General features: G+C 25.6%; 2 long non-coding RNA genes across 4 annotated transcripts in view; both read right to left on the minus strand.

The window, feature by feature from the left end:
- Positions 1-19251, minus strand: part of LOC113555808 — a 49557-nt gene extending 30306 nt beyond the window's left edge. For both annotated transcript variants that reach the window (XR_003405422.1, XR_003405423.1), the window contains exons 1-8: positions 19192-19251; positions 18965-19063; positions 18509-18647; positions 12378-12516; positions 7267-7405; positions 5018-5156; positions 3314-3452; positions 330-468 (exon numbers count right to left, since the gene is read on the minus strand). This is a non-coding gene — a long non-coding RNA (uncharacterized LOC113555808). The remainder of the gene's footprint in view (positions 1-329; positions 469-3313; positions 3453-5017; positions 5157-7266; positions 7406-12377; positions 12517-18508; positions 18648-18964; positions 19064-19191) is intronic.
- A 4193-nt stretch (positions 19252-23444) lies between these two features.
- LOC113555807 lies at positions 23445-25896 on the minus strand. 2 transcript variants are annotated; one of them, XR_003405420.1, is made up of 4 exons: positions 25837-25896; positions 25610-25708; positions 25154-25292; positions 23445-23596 (listed from the first exon to the last, which is right to left on the minus strand). It is a non-coding gene; the product is annotated as an uncharacterized LOC113555807 (long non-coding RNA). The 2 variants fall into 2 exon arrangements; XR_003405421.1 differs by having other exon boundaries at positions 25824-25880.
- Between the last annotated feature and the right edge of the window lie 381 nt (positions 25897-26277).

Genomic DNA, 26277 nt, shown 5'->3' on the forward strand with positions numbered 1-26277 from the left:
GTATTGGCTTTAATGAAATCTAAGAAAGTAATTAATGCTAAAAAAGAAACATATTCTCTTTCTACTGGTCAATGATTCAAAATACTAACTTGAGAATTGACTTTTCTATAAAAAGTTAAAAATAGGAATTTATAATTCTCATTAAAATTATCATATAAAACCATGTTTTATAATGTTTATGAAGTATCAGCATCAATGAAATACAAGGAATTAAGAATGCTAAATAAGAGTTATTCACTTAATTTATTGGTCTTGGTTTCATGATACTAACTTTTTGTGTCACTAATATTAAGTTGCTATCAATTACATACAGTTATTATTAAACGTACCATGCAAAATACCATTATTATTATTATTATTATCAGTATTGTCTAGTCAAATTTCAACATGGGATGTCCAAATTTTCCCAAGTGCTAAAAACCATAATTCATGTTTCATCATGGCTTGAAAGATCTGCTGTACTGCAATCTGAAAAAATGTAGTCAGTTAAAATGTGAAATTGATGGAGTACAACATTAGAATACAGAGTTTTATACGCAGTTAATAATATGAATTTAAAATACGAGTCAAAATTATCATATAAAAGCATGTTATATAATGTTTATGAAACATTAACTTAAATGAAATGTATGAAAGTAATAAGTGCTAAATAAGAAACATATTCTCTATATAGTGGTTAAGGTTTCAAGATACTAAATTGAGAATTTAGTATTTTATAAGCAATTAAAAAAATGAATTAGTAAAATACGTCAAATTTACCATATAAAAACATGTTTTATAGTGTTTATAAAGTATTGGCTTAAAAGAAATGTATGAAAGTAATTAATGCTAAATAAGAAACATATTCTCTATCTAGTGGTTAAGGTTTCAATATATTCACATGAGAATTAAATATTTTATAAGCAATTAAAAATATGAATTTAAAATACGAGTAAAAAATATCATATAAAAGCATGTTTTATAGTGTTTTTAAAGTATTGGCTTAAATGAAATGTATGAAAGTAATTAATGCTAAATAAGAAACATATTCTCTATATAGTGGTTAAGGTTTCAAGATACTAAATTGAGAATTGAGTGTTTCATAAACCATAAAAAATTTGAATTTGTAAAATACTTCAAATTTACCATATAAAAACATGTTTTATAGTGTTTATAAAGTATTGGCTTAAATGAAATGTATGAAAGTAATTAATGCTAAATAAGAAACATATTCTCTATATAGTGGTTAAGGTTTCAAGATACTAAATTGAGAATTGAGTGTTTCATAAACCATACAAAATTTGAATGTGTAATATAAGTCAAAATTATCATATAAAAGCATGTTTTATAGAGTTTATGAAACATTGGCTTAAATGTAATGTATGAAAATAATTAATGCTAAATCAGATCCATTTTTTCTTTCTAGTGGTCAAAGTTTCAAGATACTAAATTGACAATTGAGTGTTTCATAAACCATAAATAATTTGAATTTGTAATATACGTCAAAATTATCATATAAAAGCATGTTTTATAGAGTTTATGAAACATTGGCTTAAATGTAATGTATGAAAATAATTAATGCTAAATCAGATCCATTTTTTCTTTCTAGTGGTCAAAGTTTCAAGATACTAAATTGAGAATTGAGTGTTTTATAAGCCATAAAAAAATGAATTTGTAAAATACGTCAAAATTATCATATAAAAGCATGTTTTATAGTGTTTATAAAGTATTGGCTTAAATGAAATGTATGAAAGTAATTAATGCTAAATAAGAAACATATTCTCTATCTAGTGGTTAAGGTTTCAATATATTAACATGAGAATTAAATATTTTATAAGCAATTAAAAATATGAATTTAAAATACGAGTAAAAAATATCATATTAAAGCATGTTTTATAGTGTTTATAAAGTATTGGCTTAAATGAAATGTATGAAAGTAATTAATGCTAAATAAGAAACATATTCTCTATATAGTGGTTAAGGTTTCAAGATACTAAATTGAGAATTGAGTGTTTCATAAACCATAAAAAATTTGAATTTGTAATATACGTCAAAATTATCATATAAAAGCATGTTTTATAGAGTTTATGAAACATTGGCTTAAATGTAATGTATGAAAGTAATTAATGCTAAATAAGAAACATATTCTCTATCTAGTGGTTAAGGTTACAAGATATTAACATAAGAATTTATAATTTATAAGCAATTAAAAAAATGAATTTGTAAAATACGTCAAATTTACCATATAAAAACATGTTTTATAGTGTTTATAAAGTATTGGCTTAAATGAAATGTATGAAAGTAATTAATGCTAAATAAGAAACATATTCTCTATATAGTGGTTAAGGTTTCAAGATACTAAATTGAGAATTGAGTGTTTCATAAACCATAAAAAATTTGAACTTGTAATATACGTCAAAATTATCATATAAAAGCATGTTTTATAGAGTTTATGAAACATTGGCTTAAATGTAATGTATGAAAATAATTAATGCTAAATCAGATCCATTTTTTCTTTCTAGTGGTCAAAGTTTCAAGATACTAAATTGAGAATTGAGTGTTTTATAAGCCATAAAAAAATGAATTTGTAAAATACTTCAAATTTACCATATAAAAACATGTTTTATAGTGTTTATAAAGTATTGGCTTAAATGAAATGTATGAAAGTAATTAATGCTAAATAAGAAACATATTCTCTATCTAGTGGTTAAGGTTTCAATACATTAACATGAGAATTGAATATTTTATAAGCAATTAAAAAAATGAATTTGTAAAATATGTCAAATTTACCATATAAAAACATGTTTTATGGTGTTTATAAAGTATTGGCTTAAATGAAATGTATGAAAGTAATTAATGCTAAATAAGAAACATATTCTCTATCTAGTGGTTAAGGTTTCAATATATTAACATGAACATTGAATATTTTATAAGCAATTAAAAAAATGAATTTGTAAAATACGTCAAATTTACCATATAAAAACTTTTTTTATAGTATTTATGAAGTATTGGCTTTAATGAAATCTAAGAAAGTAATTAATGCTAAAAAAGAAACATATTCTCTTTCTACTGGTCAATGATTCAAAATACTAACTTGAGAATTGACTATTCTATAAAAAGTTAAAAATAGGAATTTATAATTCTCATTAAAATTATCAAATAAAACCATGTTTTATAATGTTTATGAAGTATCAGCATCAATGAAATACAAGGAATTAAGAATGCTAAATAAGAGTTATTCACTTAATTTATTGGTCTTGGTTTCATGATACTAACTTTTTGTGTCACTAATATTAAGTTGCTATCAATTACATACAGTTATTATTAAACGTACCATGCAAAATACCATTATTATTATTATTATTATCAGTATTGTCTAGTCAAATTTCAACATGGGATGTCCAAATTTTCCCAAGTGCTAAAAACCATAATTCATGTTTCATCATGGCTTGAAAGATCTGCTGTACTGCAATCTGAAAAAATGTAGTCAGTTAAAATGTGAAATTCATGGAGTACAACATTAGAATACAGAGTTTTATACGCAGTTAATAATATGAATTTAAATACGAGTCAAAATTATCATATAAAAGCATGTTATATAATGTTTATGAAACATTAACTTAAATGAAATGTATGAAAGTAATAAGTGCTAAATAAGAAACATATTCTCTATATAGTGGTTAAGGTTTCAAGATACTAAATTGAGAATTTAGTATTTTATAAGTAATTAAAAAAATGAATTAGTAAAATACGTCAAATTTACCATATAAAAACATGTTTTATAGTGTTTATAAAGTATTGGCTTAAAAGAAATGTATGAAAGTAATTAATGCTAAATAAGAAACATATTCTCTATATAGTGGTTAAGGTTTCAAGATACTAAATTGAGAATTGAGTGTTTCATAAACCATACAAAATTTGAATGTGTAATATAAGTCAAAATTATCATATAAAAGCATGTTTTATAGAGTTTATGAAACATTGGCTTAAATGTAATGTATGAAAATAATTAATGCTAAATCAGATCCATTTTTTCTTTCTAGTGGTCAAAGTTTCAAGATACTAAATTGACAATTCAGTGTTTCATAAACCATAAATAATTTGAATTTGTAATATACGTCAAAATTATCATATAAAAGCATGTTTTATAGAGTTTATGAAACATTGGCTTAAATGTAATGTATGAAAATAATTAATGCTAAATCAGATCCATTTTTTCTTTCTAGTGGTCAAAGTTTCAAGATACTAAATTGAGAATTGAGTGTTTTATAAGCCATAAAAAAATGAATTTGTAAAATACTTCAAATTTACCATATAAAAACATGTTTAATAGTGTTTATAAAGTATTGGCTTAAATGAAATGTATGAAAGTAATTAATGCTAAATAAGAAACATATTCTCTATCTAGTGGTTAAGGTTTCAATATATTAACATGAGAATTGAATATTTTATAAGCAATTAAAAAAATGAATTTGTAAAATACGTCAAATTTACCATATAAAAAAAAGTTTTATGGTGTTTATAAAGTATTGGCTTAAATGAAATGTATGAAAGTAATTAATGCTAAATAAGAAACATATTCTCTATCTAGTGGTTAAGGTTTCAATATATTAACATGAACATTGAATATTTTATAAGCAATTAAAAAAATGAATTTGTAAAATACGTCAAATTTACCATATAAAAACTTTTTTTATAGTATTTATGAAGTATTGGCTTTAATGAAATCTAAGAAAGTAATTAATGCTAAAAAAGAAACATATTCTCTTTCTACTGGTCAATGATTCAAAATACTAACTTGAGAATTGACTTTTCTATAAAAAGTTAAAAATAGGAATTTATAATTCTCATTAAAATTATCATATAAAACCATGTTTTATAATGTTTATGAAGTATCAGCATCAATGAAATACAAGGAATTAAGAATGCTAAATAAGAGTTATTCACTTAATTTATTGGTCTTGGTTTCATGATACTAACTTTTTGTGTCACTAATATTAAGTTGCTATCAATTACATACAGTTATTATTAAACGTACCATGCAAAATACCATTATTATTATTATTATTATCAGTATTGTCTAGTCAAATTTCAACATGGGATGTCCAAATTTTCCCAAGTGCTAAAAACCATAATTCATGTTTCATCATGGCTTGAAAGATCTGCTGTACTGCAATCTGAAAAAATGTAGTCAGTTAAAATGTGAAATTGATGGAGTACAACATTAGAATACAGAGTTTTATACGCAGTTAATAATATGAATTTAAAATACGAGTCAAAATTATCATATAAAAGCATGTTATATAATGTTTATGAAACATTAACTTAAATGAAATGTATGAAAGTAATAAGTGCTAAATAAGAAACATATTCTCTATATAGTGGTTAAGGTTTCAAGATACTAAATTGAGAATTTAGTATTTTATAAGCAATTAAAAAAATGAATTAGTAAAATACGTCAAATTTACCATATAAAAACATGTTTTATAGTGTTTATAAAGTATTGGCTTAAAAGAAATGTATGAAAGTAATTAATGCTAAATAAGAAACATATTCTCTATCTAGTGGTTAAGGTTTCAATATATTAACATGAGAATTAAATATTTTATAAGCAATTAAAAATATGAATTTAAAATACGAGTAAAAAATATCATATTAAAGCATGTTTTATAGTGTTTATAAAGTATTGGCTTAAATGAAATGTATGAAAGTAATTAATGCTAAATAAGAAACATATTCTCTATATAGTGGTTAAGGTTTCAAGATACTAAATTGAGAATTGAGTGTTTCATAAACCATAAAAAATTTGAATTTGTAATATACGTCAAAATTATCATATAAAAGCGTGTTTTATAGAGTTTATGAAACATTGGCTTAAATGTAATGTATGAAAATAATTAATGCTAAATCAGATCCATTTTTTCTTTCTAGTGGTCAAAGTTTCAAGATACTAAATTGACAATTGAGTGTTTCATAAACCATAAATAATTTGAATTTGTAATATACGTCAAAATTATCATATAAAATCAAGTTTTATAGAGTTTATGAAACATTGGCTTAAATGTAATGTATGAAAATAATTAATGCTAAATCAGATCCCTTTTTCTTTCTAGTGGTCAAAGTTTCAAGATACTAAATTGAGAATTGAGTGTTTTATAAGCCATAAAAAAATGAATTTGTAAAATACGTCAAATTTACCATATAAAAACATGTTTTATAGTGTTTATAAAGTATTGGCTTAAATGAAATGTATGAAAATAATTAATGCTAAATCAGATCCATTTTTCTTTCTAGTGGTCAAAGTTTCAAGATACTAAATTGAGAATTGAGTGTTTTATAAGCCATAAAAAAATGAATTTGTAATATACGTCAAAATTATCATATAAAAGCATGTTTTATAGAGTTTATGAAACATTGGCTTAAATGTAATGTATGAAAGTAATTAATGCTAAATAAGAAACATATTCTCTATCTAGTGGTTAAGGTTACAAGATATTAACATAAGAATTTATAATTTATAAGCAATTAAAAAAATGAATTTGTAAAATACTTCAAATTTACCATATAAAAACATGTTTTATAGTGTTTATAAAGTATTGGCTTAAATGAAATGTATGAAAGTAATTAATGCTAAATAAGAAACATATTCTCTATCTAGTGGTTAAGGTTTCAATATATTAACATGAGAATTGAATATTTTATAAGCAATTAAAAAAATGAATTTGTAAAATACGTCAAATTTACCATATAAAAACATGTTTTATGGTGTTTATAAAGTATTGGCTTAAATGAAATGTATGAAAGTAATTAATGCTAAATAAGAAACATATTCTCTATCTAGTGGTTAAGGTTTCAATATATTAACATGAACATTGAATATTTTATAAGCAATTAAAAAAATGAATTTGTAAAATACGTCAAATTTACCATATAAAAACTTTTTTATAGTATTTATGAAGTATTGGCTTTAATGAAATCTAAGAAAGTAATTAATGCTAAAAAAGAAACATATTCTCTTTCTACTGGTCAATGATTCAAAATACTAACTTGAGAATTGACTATTCTATAAAAAGTTAAAAATAGGAATTTATAATTCTCATTAAAATTATCATATAAAACCATGTTTTATAATGTTTATGAAGTATCAGCATCAATGAAATACAAGGAATTAAGAATGCTAAATAAGAGTTATTCACTTAATTTATTGGTCTTGGTTTCATGATACTAACTTTTTGTGTCACTAATATTAAGTTGCTATCAATTACATACAGTTATTATTAAACGTACCATGCAAAATACCATTATTATTATTATTATTATCAGTATTGTCTAGTCAAATTTCAACATGGGATGTCCAAATTTTCCCAAGTGCTAAAAACCATAATTCATGTTTCATCATGGCTTGAAAGATCTGCTGTACTGCAATCTGAAAAAATGTAGTCAGTTAAAATGTGAAATTGATGGAGTACAACATTAGAATACAGAGTTTTATACGCAGTTAATAATATGAATTTAAATACGAGTCAAAATTATCATATAAAAGCATGTTATATAATGTTTATGAAACATTAACTTAAATGAAATGTATGAAAGTAATAAGTGCTAAATAAGAAACATATTCTCTATATAGTGGTTAAGGTTTCAAGATACTAAATTGAGAATTTAGTATTTTATAAGTAATTAAAAAAATGAATTAGTAAAATACGTCAAATTTACCATATAAAAACATGTTTTATAGTGTTTATAAAGTATTGGCTTAAAAGAAATGTATGAAAGTAATTAATGCTAAATAAGAAACATATTCTCTAAAACAAAGTTCAAAAAGATACTAAATCGAGATACGGTGGTATAGGTACCATACAGAAATTATGCGTGTACGAAAAAAAAGCCATTCGATTTTTAACCTTTATTAACCTTTCAAAATCGTCGTAGCATTTATGAGTCAGCACTCAAATTTCGAAAAGATTAAACAAAAACTCAAATTCAAAAATTCGAAAAAATACGTAAAATCTAAGTGCCAAAAATAAAAATATAACCGTAACTTCGCAACAAACGTCCGATTCCTTTGGTTTGGTAGCGTTCGAATTTTTACAAAAAACGTCTAAACGATGCGTAGAAAAAAATCGCTCTAACCACCCAAAAATTAATTGTTTCGTGGCGACAAAGTCCAAAAACTGCAAAATCCTAATTTCCGACGCCAAAAATAGGGGTAAAAATGAATTCTACAGTGTCACCACGGGACGCCGATTTGATCACAGACCTACGAAAAAACTGAACTTGTGAACTTCAGAAACGTGGAACAAATATTAAACATTTTTTAAAATATCCATGGGGGGAGGGGCACAAGGAGCCATAGGACACTGCTACCACCGGAGGACTTTATGTAAAACGACTTTAAACAGAAATTCCGTGAAGTAACTATGCCCCATACATCGAAACCCGGCCGAGTAACACTCGACTAAAAAATTCAAATTTCGGAATTCCAAGACCCCAATGTGGGGTAAAAAACGGCATTTACGGTGTCCACGACAGATACCGCTTTTGATCAGCATCATCCAAAATACCAGAATCTTGAGTTTCAAACACGTCGAACGACCACTAAGGTTTTTCAAAAATATATTTGAGGGAAACAAATATTTATGCAAATATACAGTACTTATAACTTTTTTTTTTTTTTATTTATTTATTAAAATTAAAATGTTTCAGCATTTTATCATGCTATTACAAGTTTACTAACGTGTTCAATTACAAATAACAAATTACAATTACTAATATTTTAGTTAGTGATATAGTGATATACATGCTAATGTTAGTTAATATTATTTATTAGTGGTAATTTAAAATCGATCTTCGTCTTCGCTTGATTGTGATAGAAGGAGATCTTGGGTAGACGTGGTTTAAACGCCGATTTTTCGTTTTTTTTTTCCCAGGTTGTAGAACCGTGCGCCATCAGATGTATTGAGATTAGCATGAAAGTTTTTGAATTATATTTTTATCCAGTCTCGGATAAGAGGGATTCCGTGAGTTATAACTTTATACATAATAATATACTACTCATAGATAATGATGAAACACACTGCGAAATTAAGTATATTTACGCTATTACAAAGATGTTTAAAGTCTACCTTTGTAACTTGTACCTACGTATAATAAGTAATATAGTTGTTTTATTTACATAGAATATTATATGACTTTGACGTTTGCAATTTGTGAATATATTTCGTACAAATTGTACCAAGTCGTAATTTTTCATAGTTTTTTGTTGCTTTTGGTAATTTAAATGTAGAAGGTTCAGTATTATCATACCGTTTAGGGTGATGTTAAACTTTTATTACTGAAACACATAATTATATATGCAAACTTGCAGTAAGTAAATAAAATAAATATTTAAAAAAGTTTTATATTGTATAACATAACTTTTCTAAAACTTTGCATTTTACAACTCGTTATTTCAACACATGATATAATCTGTTGTTATGATATTCATCTATAGATTTTGAGATTCAAATTGAAATACTAACATTTTTAATATTGGTTGTTTCGTTTCGAAATCTTCGAGGCTCAACGCATTGACACCTCCAGATCAAATTTCTGTTCTAAAGAATTTTGAATTTCAATTTTAAAACTAAGAAATTGCTAAAACCAAATTTCCTGCCAATTTTTTTTTTTAAACTGCACATTTAAATCACCATTTACCGTCTAAATAATTGAGTTGAAAAACTTTTACTAATCGGAAGACGCATCTAGGGACGAATTTGTGTCGGTCTTTGAACATTTTATCTAAAGGGGCCAGTATTAAAGGATTTAGTTTTGGAGTTTTGGATAACGTAATAACTAATAATAAATTGAGTTTTAACACAAAAAATATGAACAATTTAGAATTTGGACAGTTACACTGTAACAAAGTCATAAATGAGTAGATAATTTTTATATAATATGCAATGGTTCGTGAGGAATAATATTGAACATTTTGAAAGTGCAGTAGGGTTGCCTATACAAAACACCTTCAAGTCTGCATGACAATATAATAAAATACATAATGCACTCAATTTCACTATTTGAGGTGTACTGTAAGATAAAATAATTAATAAAATAAATTATATCATAGAGATAGAATATTAGAAGAATCTACCAATATTCTATATTTCAAAAATAATTAAATTGTATAAAATTTGCCTATATAGACTGCTTCTATTGACAAAAAAAAAATCCGACAAAGGCTATATTAATTAAGCATATGAATATATTATGATCACTAATATTTTTGAAATATAAACAAAAAATAAGATCACAAATGTCCATAAAACTTTACTCATAAGTCATAAATTTTTTTATAACTAGGTATTAAAAACCTTTATTTTGATATTTATCAAAATCACAAAAAAAAAACACTAACTCTTTTCTTCTTAAAAGTTGTCTGTCCTGTATTTTTAGTTTTGAAAATGTTACACATGATTTTTTATACGTAGTTGTAGTTCATAAGATTAAAATCATAAAATCTAGATATATAAAAGATAATTATTTTTTATACACATTTCAAGTTCATATTTGATTGAAATCAAATATATAAACAAAGATGACTAATGATTTATAATTGAAAAATATTTGTGGGCATATAAAAATTTTAGAATATATTATTACATTTCATACATTTATTGGCCTTTAAAATGCATTTATTTCTAATAAAAATGAATTAACCATATAAAATATAAAGTGAATTGCATAAAAATTATTAGATTTATGAATCTTCTAGTCCAATAAAATGTAGGATGTTGAAACTTTTCAATGTGGTAATAAAAATGTTAATTCAGGTTTCAGCGAGCCTTGAAAGATCTGCTATACTGCAATCAGAAAAAAATGTAGTCACTTAAATGTGAAATTGGTGGAGAACAACATTAGAATACAGAGTTTTATACGCTGTTAAAAATATGAATTTAAAATACGAGTAAAAATTATCATATAAAAGCATGTTTTATAGTGTTTATAAAGTATTGGCTTAAATGAAATGTATGAAAGTAATTAATGCTAAATAAGAAACATATTCTCTATATAGTGGTTAAGGTTTCAAGATACAAATTGAGAATTGTAGTTTTATAAGCATTAAAAAATGAATTAGTAAAATACGCAAATTTACCATATAAAAACATGTTTTATAGTGTTTATAAGTATTGAAATGAAATGTATGAAAGTATTAATGCTAAATAAGAAACATATTCTCTATATAGTGGTTAAGGTTTCAAGATACTAAATTGAGAATTGAGTGTTTCATAAACCATAAAAAATTTGAATTTGTAAAATACTTCAAATTTACCATATAAAAACATGTTTTATAGTGTTTATAAAGTATTGGCTTAAATGAAATGTATGAAAGTAATTAATGCTAAATAAGAAACATATTCTCTATCTAGTGGTTAAGGTTTCAATATATTAACATGAATATTGAATATTTTATAAGCAATTAAAAAAATGAATTAGTAAAATACGTCAAATTTACCATATAAAAACATGTTTTATAGTGTTTATAAAGTATTGGCTTAAAAGAAATGTATGAAAGTAATTAATGCTAAATAAGAAACATATTCTCTATATAGTGGTTAAGGTTTCAAGATACTAAATTGAGAATTGAGTGTTTCATAAACCAAACAAAATTTGAATGTGTAATATAAGTCAAAATTATCATATAAAAGCATGTTTTATAGAGTTTATGAAACATTGGCTTAAATGTAATGTATGAAAATAATTAATGCTAAATCAGATCCATTTTCTTTCTAGTGGTCAAAGTTTCAAGATACTAAATTGAGAATTGAGTGTTTCATAAGCCATAAAAAAATGAATTTGTAATATACGTCAAAATTATCATATAAAAGCATGTTTTATAGAGTTTATGAAACATTGGCTTAAATGTAATGTATGAAAGTAATTAATGCTAAATAAGAAACATATTTCTATCTAGTGGTCAAGGTTTCAAGATATTAAATGAGAATTGAGTGTTTTATAAGCAATAAAAAAATGAATTTGTAAAATACGTCAAATTACCATATAAAAACATGTTTTATAGTGTTTATGAGGTATCGGCTTAAATGAAATGAATGAAAGTAATTAATGCTGAATAAGAAACATATTCTTCATCTAGTGGTCAAGGTTTCACAATACTAACTTGAGAATTGACTTTTTTTTAAAAAGTTAAAAATAGGAATTTATAATTCTCATTAAAATAATCATATAAAATCATGTTTTATAGTGTTTATGAAGTATCAGCATCAATAAAAATACAAGGAATTAAGAATGCTAAATAAGAATTATTCACTTAATTTATTGGTCTTGGTTTCATGATACTAACTTTTTGTGTCACTAATATTAAGTTGCTATCAATTACATACAGTTATTATTAAACGTACCATGCAAAATACCATTATTATTATTATTATTATCAGTATTGTCTAGTCAAATTTCAACATGGGATGTCCAAATTTTCCCAAGTGCTAAAAACCATAATTCATGTTTCATCATGGCTTGAAAGATCTGCTGTACTGCAATCTGAAAAAATGTAGTCAGTTATAATGTGAAATTGATGGAGTACAACATTAGAATACAGAGTTTTATACGCAGTTAATAATATGAATTTAAAATACGAGTCAAAATTATCATATAAAAGCATGTTTTATAATGTTTATGAAGTATCAGCATCAATCAAATACATGGAAGTTAATAATGCTAAATAAGAATCATTTACTTAATCTAATGGTAAGGGTTTCATAACATTAACTTTTTGTTACACTTCTATTATGTTGCTATCAATTACATTCATTTAACATTACACGTACCGTGCAAAACACCATTATTAATATTAATACCTTCTAATCCATATTAAACATAGGATGTTGAAACTATTCCAAGCGCTAAAAATGTTAATTCATGCTCAGCAACCGTTGAGTGATCTGTTGCACTGCAATCTGAAAAATATGAAAGTTAATAATGGTAAATAAGCATCATTACTTAATCTAATGGTCAAGGTTACATGACTTTTAGTAACACTACTATTAATTGAATCACAATTATATTCTATACCCATTACTCGTACTTTGCATAAAACCATTATTATTATCAGTATCGTCTAGTCCATTTTCAACGTAGGATGTTGTAACTTTGTCAAGTGTTTAAAACGTTAATTCATGTCTTAGCAGTCCTTGAGTGATCTGCTGTACTGCCATCTAAAAAAAAATTGTCGGTTAAATATGTATAATGGTTGGAGGATAAAATGTCAATACTACACACCATAAAGAGATCGAAAGTCTGTTTATGACAACTAGTACGTGGACAACGGTGAATAATTCAGAAATGGAAATAATCAAACAAAAACTAACAGACAAACTTCATTCCTATTTCAAAATACTTGAAAACAATTTAAAGTTGAAATTTAAATACAAATACGAATATAAAACTGCAAAAAGATATGAAACATAAATCAGACAGTAAATACAAACGATTATATCAATAGATAAACAATGTTTTATATCACTAAACCACAATCATGGATGAAAAACATCATATCAATTCGGATTAGAATATTCAACTTATTAGATTTTATCTCTGGCCGCCGAATTCAAAAATGTTTAATATTATAATATTTTCAGAAACAAATACAATTTCAAAACTGATTAACTGAGCATAATATAATGAAATAAATTTCCAATAATATTTTGTACTTTGTAAATTAAGCAGGCAGTTGTATAAATATCATGAGTCTTAATATAGATACATAGTAACTAGTAAGACAAAAGTCAAAAAGTAATAACATTAAACTATAGATGTATGTATTATTTAAGTGTTTAGATAGTTGCAGGTAAGCATTTATTATGCATTAATATTCTCCGGACTGTACAGTCCACTGGTTAACTAATTGAACTTAACGGTCGTATATGTTATATATCTTATACATATAACGATTCATTATTTGAATACTTAACAATGTAAATAAATCATAATAATTTATTTTTTATGTTCGATGTCCATAAAATTTAAATCTTTATCTCCTATAAATATTACCGAAGTTATATTGTGAAATTCAAAACAAATTACTACCAATCATACTAATATATTGCATATTAAATATACACATATAATTAAAACTAATAAATAATAAATGAAATGTTGTATTCGAGCAGATTTGAGTCTGAAGTGATCAGAAGTAATCTACTGACTGCGTCGTACATTTTAAAAATGATGGTCGTATCTCGTATAAACAACGAAATCGCTTAGGTACATATTAAATTCTTAACGCTAAACGAGGGATATAAACACTATAAACATTAAATAGATGTATTCTCTATATGATTTGATGAAAAACTATTTATATATAAACTATTTTTTATGCTGTTGGCGTAATTGCTAAACGTTGAAACCTTAACAAACATAAAACGTGTAAAAAAACAAAGTTCAAAAAGATACTTCGTTAAATCGTTATACGGTGGTATAGGTACCATACAGAAAATTATGCGTGTACGAAAAAACAAGCCATTCGATTTTTAACCTTTATTAACCTTTCAAACTCGTCGTAGCATTTATGAGTCAGCACTCAAATTTCGAAAAGATTAAACAAAAACTCAAATTCAAAAAATTCGAAAAATACGTAAAATCTAAGTGCCAAAAATAAAAATATAACCGTAACTTCGCAACAAAACGTCCGATTCCTTTGGTTTTGGTAGCGTTCGAATTTTTACAAAAACGTCTAAACGATGCGTAGAAAAAAATCGCTCTAACCACCCAAAAATTAATTGTTTCGTGGCGACAAAGTCCAAAAACTGCAAAATCCTAATTTCCGACGCCAAAAATAGGGGTAAAAATGAATTCTACAGTGTCACCACGGGACGCCGATTTTGATCACAGACCTACGAAAAACTGAACTTGTGAACTTCAGAAACGTGGAACAAATATTAAACATTTTTTAAAATATCCATGGGGGGAGGGGCACAAGGAGCCATAGGACACTGCTACCACCGGAGGACTTTATGTAAAACGACTTTAAACAGAAATTTCCGTGAAGTAACTATGCCCCATACATCGAAACCCGGCCGAGTAACACTCGACTAAAAAATTCAAATTTCGGAATTCCAAGACCCCAATGTGGGGTAAAAACGGCATTTACGGTGTCCACGACAGATACCGCTTTTGATCAGCATCATCCAAAATACCAGAATCTTGAGTTTCAAACACGTCGAACGACCACTAAGGTTTTTCAAAAATATATTTGAGGGAAACAAATATTTATGCAAATATACAGTACTTATAACTTTTTTTTTTTTATTTATTTATTTATTAAAATTAAAATGTTTCAGCATTTTATCATGCTATTACAAGTTTACTAACGTGTTCAATTACAAATAACAAATTACAATTACTAATATTTTTAGTTAGTGATATAGTGATATACATGCTAATGTTAGTTAATATTTATTTATTAGTGGTAATTTAAAATCGATCTTCGTCTTCGCTTGATTGTGATAGAAGGAGATCTTGGGGTAGACGTGGTTTTAAACGCCGATTTTTCGTTTTTTTTTTCCCAGGTTGTAGAACCGTGCGCCATCAGATGTATTGAGATTAGCATGAAAGTTTTTGAATTATATTTTTATCCAGTCTCGGATAAGAGGGATTCCCGTGACTTATAACTTTATACATAATAATATTACTACTCATAGATAATGATGAAACACACTGCGAAATTAAGTATATTTACGCTATTACAAAGATGTTTAAAGTCTACCTTTTGTAACTTGTACCTACGTATAATAAGTAATATAGTTGTTTTATTTACATAGAATATTATATGACTTTGACGTTTGCAATTTGTGAATATATTTCGTACAAATTGTACCAAGTCGTAATTTTTCATAGTTTTTTTGTTGCTTTTGGTAATTTAAATGTAGAAGGTTCAGTATTATCATACCGTTTAGGGTGATGTTAAACTTTTATTACTGAAACACATAATTATATATGCAAACTTGCAGTAAGTAAATAAAATAAATATTTAAAAAAGTTTTATATTGTATAACATAACTTTTCTAAAACTTTGCATTTTACAACTCGTTATTTCAACACATGATATAATCTGTTGTTATGATATTCATCTATAGATTTTGAGATTCAAATTGAAATACTAACATTTTTAATATTGGTTGTTTCGTTTCGAAATCTTCGAGGCTCAACGCATTGACACCTCCAGATCAAATTTCTGTTCTAAAGAATTTTGAATTTCAATTTTAAAACTAAGAAATTGCTAAAACCAAATTTCCTGCCAATTTTTTTTTTTAAACTGCACATTTAAATCACCATTTACCGTCTAAATAATTGAGTTGAAAAACTTTTACTAATCGGAAGACGCATCTAGGGACGAATTTGTGTCGGTCTTTGAACATTTTATCTAAAGGGGCCAGTATTAAAGGATTTAGTTTTGGAGTTTTGGATAACGTAATAACTAATAATAAATTGAGTTTTAACACAAAAATTTATGAACAATTTAGAATTTGGACAGTTACACTGTAACAAAGTCATAAATGAGTAGATAATTTTTATATAATATGCAATGGTTCGTGAGGAATAATATTGAACATTTTGAAAGTGCAGTAGGGTTGCCTATACAAAACACCTTCAAGTCTGCATGACAATATAATAAAATACATAATGCACTCAATTTCACTATTTGAGGTGTACTGTAAGATAAAATAATTAATAAAATAAATTATATCATAGAGATAGAATATTAGAAGAATCTACCAATATTCTATATTTCAAAAATAATTAAATTGTATAAAATTTGCCTATATAGACTGCTTCTATTGACAAAAAAAAAATCCGACAAACTGGCTATATTAATTAAGCATATGAATATATTATGATCACTAATATTTTTGAAAATATAAACAAAAAATAAGATCACAAATGTCCATAAAACTTTACTCATAAGTCATAAATTATTTTTATAACTAGGTATTAAAAACCTTTATTTTGATATTTATCAAAATCACAAAAAAAAACACTAACTCTTTTCTTCTTAAAAGTTGTCTGTCCTGTATTTTTAAGTTTTGAAAATGTTACACATGATTTTTTATACGTAGTTGTAGTTCATAAGATTAAAATCATAAAATCTAGATATATAAAAAGATAATTATTTTTTATACACATTTCAAGTTCATATTTGATTGAAATCAAATATATAAACAAAGATGACTAATGATTTATAATTGAAAAATATTTGTGGGCATATAAAAATTTTAGAATATATTATTACATTTCATACATTTATTGGCCTTTAAAATGCAATTTATTTCTAATAAAAATGAATTTAACCATAAAATAATAAAAGTGAATTGCATAGAAATTATTAGATTTATCGGAATCTTCTAGTCCAATATAAATGTAGGATGTTGAAACTTTTCAATGTGGTAAAAATGTTAATTCAGGTTTTCAGCGAGCCTGAAAGATCTGCTATACTGCAATCAGAAAAATGTAGTCACTTAAAATGTGAAATTGGTGGAGAACAACATTAGAATACAGAGGTTTTATACGCTGTTAAAAATATGAATTTAAAATACGAGTAAAATTATCATATAAAGCATGTTTTATAGTGTTTATTAAAGTATTGGCTTAAATGAAATGTATGAAAGTAATTAATGCTAAATAAGAACATCTCTATATAGTGGTTAAGGTTTCAAAGATACTAAATTGAATTTGTAAAATACGTCAAATTTACCATATAAAAACATGTTTTATAGTGTTTATAAAGTATTGGCTTAAATGAAATGTATGAAAGTAATTAATGCTAAATAAGAAACATATTCTCTATATAGTGGTTAAGGTTTCAAGATACTAAATTGAGAATTGAGTGTTTCATAAACCATAAAAATTTGAATTTGTAATTACGTCAAAATTATCATATAAAAACATGTTTTATAGAGTTTATGAAACATTGGCTTAAATGTAATGTATGAAAGTAATTAATGCTAAATAAGAAACATATTCTCTATCTAGTGGTTAAGGTTACAAGATATTAACATAAGAATTTATAATTTATAAGCAATTAAAAAAATGAATTTGTAAAATACTTCAAATTTACCATATAAAAACATGTTTTATAGTGTTTATAAAGTATTGGCTTAAATGAAATGTATGAAAGTAATTAATGCTAAATAAGAAACATATTCTCTATCTAGTGGTTAAGGTTTCATGTATGAAAGTATTATGTCTAAATAAGAAACATATTCTCTTTCTACTGGTCAATGATTCAAAATACTAACTTGAGAATTGACTTTTCTATAAAAAGTTAAAATAGGAATTTATAATTCTCATTAAAATTATCATATAAAACCATGTTTTATAATGTTTATGAAGTATCAGCATCAATGAAATACAAGGAATTAAGAATGCTAAATAAGAATTATTCACTTAATTTATTGGTCTTGGTTTCATGATACTAACTTTTTGTGTCACTAATATTAAGTTGCTATCAATTACATACAGTTATTATTAAACGTACCATGCAAAATACCATTATTATTATTATTATTATCAGTATTGTCTAGTCAAATTTCAACATGGGATGTCCAAATTTTCCCAAGTGCTAAAAACGATAATTCATGTTTCATCATGGCTTGAAAGATCTGCTGTACTGCAATCTGAAAAAATGTAGTCAGTTATAATGTGAAATTGATGGAGTACAACATTAGAATACAGAGTTTTATACGCAGTTAATAATATGAATTTAAAATACGAGTCAAAATTATCATATAAAAGCATGTTTTATAATGTTTATGAAGTATCAGCATCAATCAAATACATGGAAGTTAATAATGCTAAATAAGAATCATTTACTTAATCTAATGGTAAGGGTTTCATAACATTAACTTTTTGTTACACTTCTATTATGTTGCTATCAATTACATTCATTTAACATTACACGTACCGTGCAAAACACCATTATTAATATTAATACCTTCTAATCCATATTAAACATAGGATGTTGAAACTATTCCAAGCGCTAAAAATGTTAATTCATGCTCAGCAACCGTTGAGTGATCTGTTGCACTGCAATCTGAAAAATATGAAAGTTAATAATGGTAAATAAGCATCATTACTTAATCTAATGGTCAAGGTTACATGACTTTTAGTAACACTACTATTAATTGAATCACAATTATATTCTATACCCATTACTCGTACTTTGCATAAAACCATTATTATTATCAGTATCGTCTAGTCCATTTTCAACGTAGGATGTTGTAACTTTGTCAAGTGTTTAAAACGTTAATTCATGTCTTAGCAGTCCTTGAGTGATCTGCTGTACTGCCATCTAAAAAAAAATTGTCGGTTAAATATGTATAATGGTTGGAGGATAAAATGTCAATACTACACACCATAAAGAGATCGAAAGTCTGTTTATGACAACTAGTACGTGGACAACGGTGAATAATTCAGAAATGGAAATAATCAAACAAAAACTAACAGACAAACTTCATTCCTATTTCAAAATACTTGAAAACAATTTAAAGTTGAAATTTAAATACAAATACGAATATAAAACTGCAAAAAGATATGAAACATAAATCAGACAGTAAATACAAACGATTATATCAATAGATAAACAATGTTTTATATCACTAAACCACAATCATGGATGAAAAACATCATATCAATTCGGATTAGAATATTCAACTTATTAGATTTTATCTCTGGCCGCCGAATTCAAAAATGTTTAATATTATAATATTTTCAGAAACAAATACAATTTCAAAACTGATTAACTGAGCATAATATAATGAAATAAATTTCCAATAATATTTTGTACTTTGTAAATTAAGCAGGCAGTTGTATAAATATCATGAGTCTTAATATAGATACATAGTAACTAGTAAGACAAAAGTCAAAAAGTAATAACATTAAACTATAGATGTATGTATTATTTAAGTGTTTAGATAGTTGCAGGTAAGCATTTATTATGCATTAATATTCTCCGGACTGTACAGTCCACTGGTTAACTAATTGAACTTAACGGTCGTATATGTTATATATCTTATACATATAACGATTCATTATTTGAATACTTAACAATGTAAATAAATCATAATAATTTATTTTTTATGTTCGATGTCCATAAAATTTAAATCTTTATCTCCTATAAATATTACCGAAGTTATATTGTGAAATTCAAAACAAATTACTACCAATCATACTAATATATTGCATATTAAATATACACATATAATTAAAACTAATAAATAATAAATGAAATGTTGTATTCGAGCAGATTTGAGTCTGAAGTGATCAGAAGTAATCTACTGACTGCGTCGTACATTTTAAAAATGATGGTCGTATCTCGTATAAACAACGAAATCGCTTAGGTACATATTAAATTCTTAACGCTAAACGAGGGATATAAACACTATAAACATTAAATAGATGTATTCTCTATATGATTTGATGAAAAACTATTTATATATAAACTATTTTTTATGCTGTTGGCGTAATTGCTAAACGTTGAAACCTTAACAAACATAAAACGTGTAAAAAAACAAAGTTCAAAAAGATACTTCGTTAAATCGTTATACGGTGGTATAGGTACCATACAGAAAATTATGCGTGTACGAAAAAACAAGCCATTCGATTTTTTAACCTTTATTAACCTTTCAAACTCGTCGTAGCATTTATGAGTCAGCACTCAAATTTCGAAAAGATTAAACAAAAACTCAAATTCAAAAAATTCGAAAAATACGTAAAATCTAAGTGCCAAAAATAAAAATATAATCGTAACTTCGCAACAAAACGTCCGATTCCTTTGGTTTTGGTAGCGTTCGAATTTTTACAAAAACGTCTAAACGATGCGTAGAAAAAAATCGCTCTAACCACCCAAAAATTAATTGTTTCGTGGCGACAAAGTCCAAAAACTGCAAAATCCTAATTTCCGACGCCAAAAATAGGGGTAAAAATGAATTCTACAGTGTCACCACGGGACGCCGATTTTGATCACAGACCTACGAAAAACTGAACTTGTGAACTTCAGAAACGTGGAACAAATATTAAACATTTTTTAAAATATCCATGGGGGGAGGGGCACAAGGAGCCATAGGACACTGCTACCACCGGAGGACTTTATGTAAAACGACTTTAAACAGAAATTTCCGTGAAGTAACTATGCCCCATACATCGAAACCCGGCCGAGTAACACTCGACTAAAAAATTCAAATTTCGGAATTCCAAGACCCCAATGTGGGGTAAAAACGGCATTTACGGTGTCCACGACAGATACCGCTTTTGATCAGCATCATCCAAAATACCAGAATCTTGAGTTTCAAACACGTCGAACGACCACTAAGGTTTTTCAAAAATATATTTGAGGGAAACAAATATTTATGCAAATATACAGTACTTATAACTTTTTTTTTTTTATTTATTTATTTATTAAAATTAAAATGTTTCAGCATTTTATCATGCTATTACAAGTTTACTAACGTGTTCAATTACAAATAACAAATTACAATTACTAATATTTTTAGTTAGTGATATAGTGATATACATGCTAATGTTAGTTAATATTTATTTATTAGTGGTAATTTAAAATCGATCTTCGTCTTCGCTTGATTGTGATAGAAGGAGATCTTGGGGTAGACGTGGTTTTAAACGCCGATTTTTCGTTTTTTTTTTCCCAGGTTGTAGAACCGTGCGCCATCAGATGTATTGAGATTAGCATGAAAGTTTTTGAATTATATTTTTATCCAGTCTCGGATAAGAGGGATTCCCGTGACTTATAACTTTATACATAATAATATTACTACTCATAGATAATGATGAAACACACTGCGAAATTAAGTATATTTACGCTATTACAAAGATGTTTAAAGTCTACCTTTTGTAACTTGTACCTACGTATAATAAGTAATATAGTTGTTTTATTTACATAGAATATTATATGACTTTGACGTTTGCAATTTGTGAATATATTTCGTACAAATTGTACCAAGTCGTAATTTTTCATAGTTTTTTTGTTGCTTTTGGTAATTTAAATGTAGAAGGTTCAGTATTATCATACCGTTTAGGGTGATGTTAAACTTTTATTACTGAAACACATAATTATATATGCAAACTTGCAGTAAGTAAATAAAATAAATATTTAAAAAAGTTTTATATTGTATAACATAACTTTTCTAAAACTTTGCATTTTACAACTCGTTATTTCAACACATGATATAATCTGTTGTTATGATATTCATCTATAGATTTTGAGATTCAAATTGAAATACTAACATTTTTAATATTGGTTGTTTCGTTTCGAAATCTTCGAGGCTCAACGCATTGACACCTCCAGATCAAATTTCTGTTCTAAAGAATTTTGAATTTCAATTTTAAAACTAAGAAATTGCTAAAACCAAATTTCCTGCCAATTTTTTTTTTTAAACTGCACATTTAAATCACCATTTACCGTCTAAATAATTGAGTTGAAAAACTTTTACTAATCGGAAGACGCATCTAGGGACGAATTTGTGTCGGTCTTTGAACATTTTATCTAAAGGGGCCAGTATTAAAGGATTTAGTTTTGGAGTTTTGGATAACGTAATAACTAATAATAAATTGAGTTTTAACACAAAAATTTATGAACAATTTAGAATTTGGACAGTTACACTGTAACAAAGTCATAAATGAGTAGATAATTTTTATATAATATGCAATGGTTCGTGAGGAATAATATTGAACATTTTGAAAGTGCAGTAGGGTTGCCTATACAAAACACCTTCAAGTCTGCATGACAATATAATAAAATACATAATGCACTCAATTTCACTATTTGAGGTGTACTGTAAGATAAAATAATTAATAAAATAAATTATATCATAGAGATAGAATATTAGAAGAATCTACCAATATTCTATATTTCAAAAATAATTAAATTGTATAAAATTTGCCTATATAGACTGCTTCTATTGACAAAAAAAAAATCCGACAAACTGGCTATATTAATTAAGCATATGAATATATTATGATCACTAATATTTTTGAAAATATAAACAAAAAATAAGATCACAAATGTCCATAAAACTTTACTCATAAGTCATAAATTATTTTTATAACTAGGTATTAAAAACCTTTATTTTGATATTTATCAAAATCACAAAAAAAAACACTAACTCTTTTCTTCTTAAAAGTTGTCTGTCCTGTATTTTTAAGTTTTGAAAATGTTACACATGATTTTTTATACGTAGTTGTAGTTCATAAGATTAAAATCATAAAATCTAGATATATAAAAAGATAATTATTTTTTATACACATTTCAAGTTCATATTTGATTGAAATCAAATATATAAACAAAGATGACTAATGATTTATAATTGAAAAATATTTGTGGGCATATAAAAATTTTAGAATATATTATTACATTTCATACATTTATTGGCCTTTAAAATGCATTTTATTTCTAATAAAAATGAATTTAACCATAAAATAATAAAAGTGAATTGCATAAAATTATTAGATTTATCGGAATCTTCTAGTCCAATATAAATGTAGGATGTTGAAACTTTTCAATGTGGTAAAAATGTTAATTCAGGTTTCAGCGAGCCTTGAAAGATCTGCTATACTGCAATCAGAAAAAATGTAGTCACTTAAAATGTGAAATTGGTGGAGAACAACATTAGAATACAGAGTTTTATACGCTGTTAAAAATATGAATTTAAAATACGAGTAAAAATTATCATATAAAAGCATGTTTTATAGTGTTTATAAAGTATTGGCTTAAATGAAATGTATGAAAGTAATTAATGCTAAATAAGAAACATATTCTCTATATAGTGGTTAAGGTTTCAAGATACTAAATTGAGAATTGAGTGTTTCATAAACCATAAAAAATTTGAATTTGTAATATACGTCAAAATTATCATATAAAAGCATGTTTTATAGAGTTTATGAAACATTGGCTTAAATGTAATGTATGAAAGTAATTAATGCTAAATAAGAAACATATTCTCTATCTAGTGGTTAAGGTTACAAGATATTAACATAAGAATTTATAATTTATAAGCAATTAAAAAATGAATTTGTAAAATACTTCAAATTTACCATATAAAAACATGTTTTATAGTATTGGCTTAAATGAAATGTATGAAAGTAATTAATGCTAAATAAGAAACATATTCTCTATCTAGTGGTTAAGGTTTCAATATATTAACATGAGAATTGAATATTTTATAAGCAATTAAAAAAATGAATTTGTAAAATACGTCAAATTTACCATATAAAACATGTTTTATAGTGTTTATAAAGTATTGGCTTAAATGAAATGTATGAAAGTAATTAATGCTAAATAAGAAACATATTCTCTATCTAGTGGTTAAGGTTTCAAGATACTAAATGAGAATTGAGTATTTTATAAGCAATTAAAAAAATGAATTTGTAAAATACGTCAAATTTACCATATAAAAACATGTTTTATAGTGTTTATAAAGTATTGGCTTAAATGAAATGTATGAAAGTAATTAATGCTAAATAAGAAACATATTCTCTATCTAGTGGTTAAGGTTTCAAGATACTAAATTGAGAATTGAGTGTTTCATAAACCATAAAAATTGAATTTGTATATACGTCAAAATTATCATATAAAAGCATGTTTTATAGAGTTTATGAAACATTGGCTTAAATGTAATGTATGAAAATAATTAATGCTAAATCAGATCCATTTTTTCTTTCTAGTGGTCAAAGTTTCAAGATACTAAATTGAGAATTGAGTGTTTTATAAGCCATAAAAAATTTGAATTTGTATTATACGTCAAAATTATTATATGAAAACATGTTTTATAGTGTTTATGAGGTATCGGCTTAAATGAAATGAATGAAAGTAATTAATGCTGAATAAGAAACATATTCTTCATCTAGTGGTCAAGGTTTCACAATACTAACTTGAGAATTGACTTTTCTATAAAAAGTTAAAAATAGGAATTTATAATTCTCATTAAAATAATCATATAAAATCATGTTTTATAGTGTTTATGAAGTATCAGCATCAATAAAAATACAAGGAATTAAGAATGCTAAATAAGAATTATTCACTTAATTTATTGGTCTTGGTTTCATGATACTAACTTTTTGTGTCACTAATATTAAGTTGCTATCAATTACATACAGTTATTATTAAACGTACCATGCAAAATACCATTATTATTATTATTATTATCAGTATTGTCTAGTCAAATTTCAACATGGGATGTCCAAATTTTCCCAAGTGCTAAAAACGATAATTCATGTTTCATCATGGCTTGAAAGATCTGCTGTACTGCAATCTGAAAAAATGTAGTCAGTTATAATGTGAAATTGATGGAGTACAACATTAGAATACAGAGTTTTATACGCAGTTAATAATATGAATTTAAAATACGAGTCAAAATTATCATATAAAAGCATGTTTTATAATGTTTATGAAGTATCAGCATCAATCAAATACATGGAAGTTAATAATGCTAAATAAGAATCATTTACTTAATCTAATGGTAAGGGTTTCATAACATTAACTTTTTGTTACACTTCTATTATGTTGCTATCAATTACATTCATTTAACATTACACGTACCGTGCAAAACACCATTATTAATATTAATACCTTCTAATCCATATTAAACATAGGATGTTGAAACTATTCCAAGCGCTAAAAATGTTAATTCATGCTCAGCAACCGTTGAGTGATCTGTTGCACTGCAATCTGAAAAATATGAAAGTTAATAATGGTAAATAAGCATCATTACTTAATCTAATGGTCAAGGTTACATGACTTTTAGTAACACTACTATTAATTGAATCACAATTATATTCTATACCCATTACTCGTACTTTGCATAAAACCATTATTATTATCAGTATCGTCTAGTCCATTTTCAACGTAGGATGTTGTAACTTTGTCAAGTGTTTAAAACGTTAATTCATGTCTTAGCAGTCCTTGAGTGATCTGCTGTACTGCCATCTAAAAAAAAATTGTCGGTTAAATATGTATAATGGTTGGAGGATAAAATGTCAATACTACACACCATAAAGAGATCGAAAGTCTGTTTATGACAACTAGTACGTGGACAACGGTGAATAATTCAGAAATGGAAATAATCAAACAAAAACTAACAGACAAACTTCATTCCTATTTCAAAATACTTGAAAACAATTTAAAGTTGAAATTTAAATACAAATACGAATATAAAACTGCAAAAAGATATGAAACATAAATCAGACAGTAAATACAAACGATTATATCAATAGATAAACAATGTTTTATATCACTAA

Source organism: Rhopalosiphum maidis, chromosome 3 (assembly GCF_003676215.2).
Source record: "Rhopalosiphum maidis isolate BTI-1 chromosome 3, ASM367621v3, whole genome shotgun sequence".
Lineage (NCBI taxonomy): Eukaryota > Metazoa > Arthropoda > Insecta > Hemiptera > Aphididae > Rhopalosiphum > Rhopalosiphum maidis.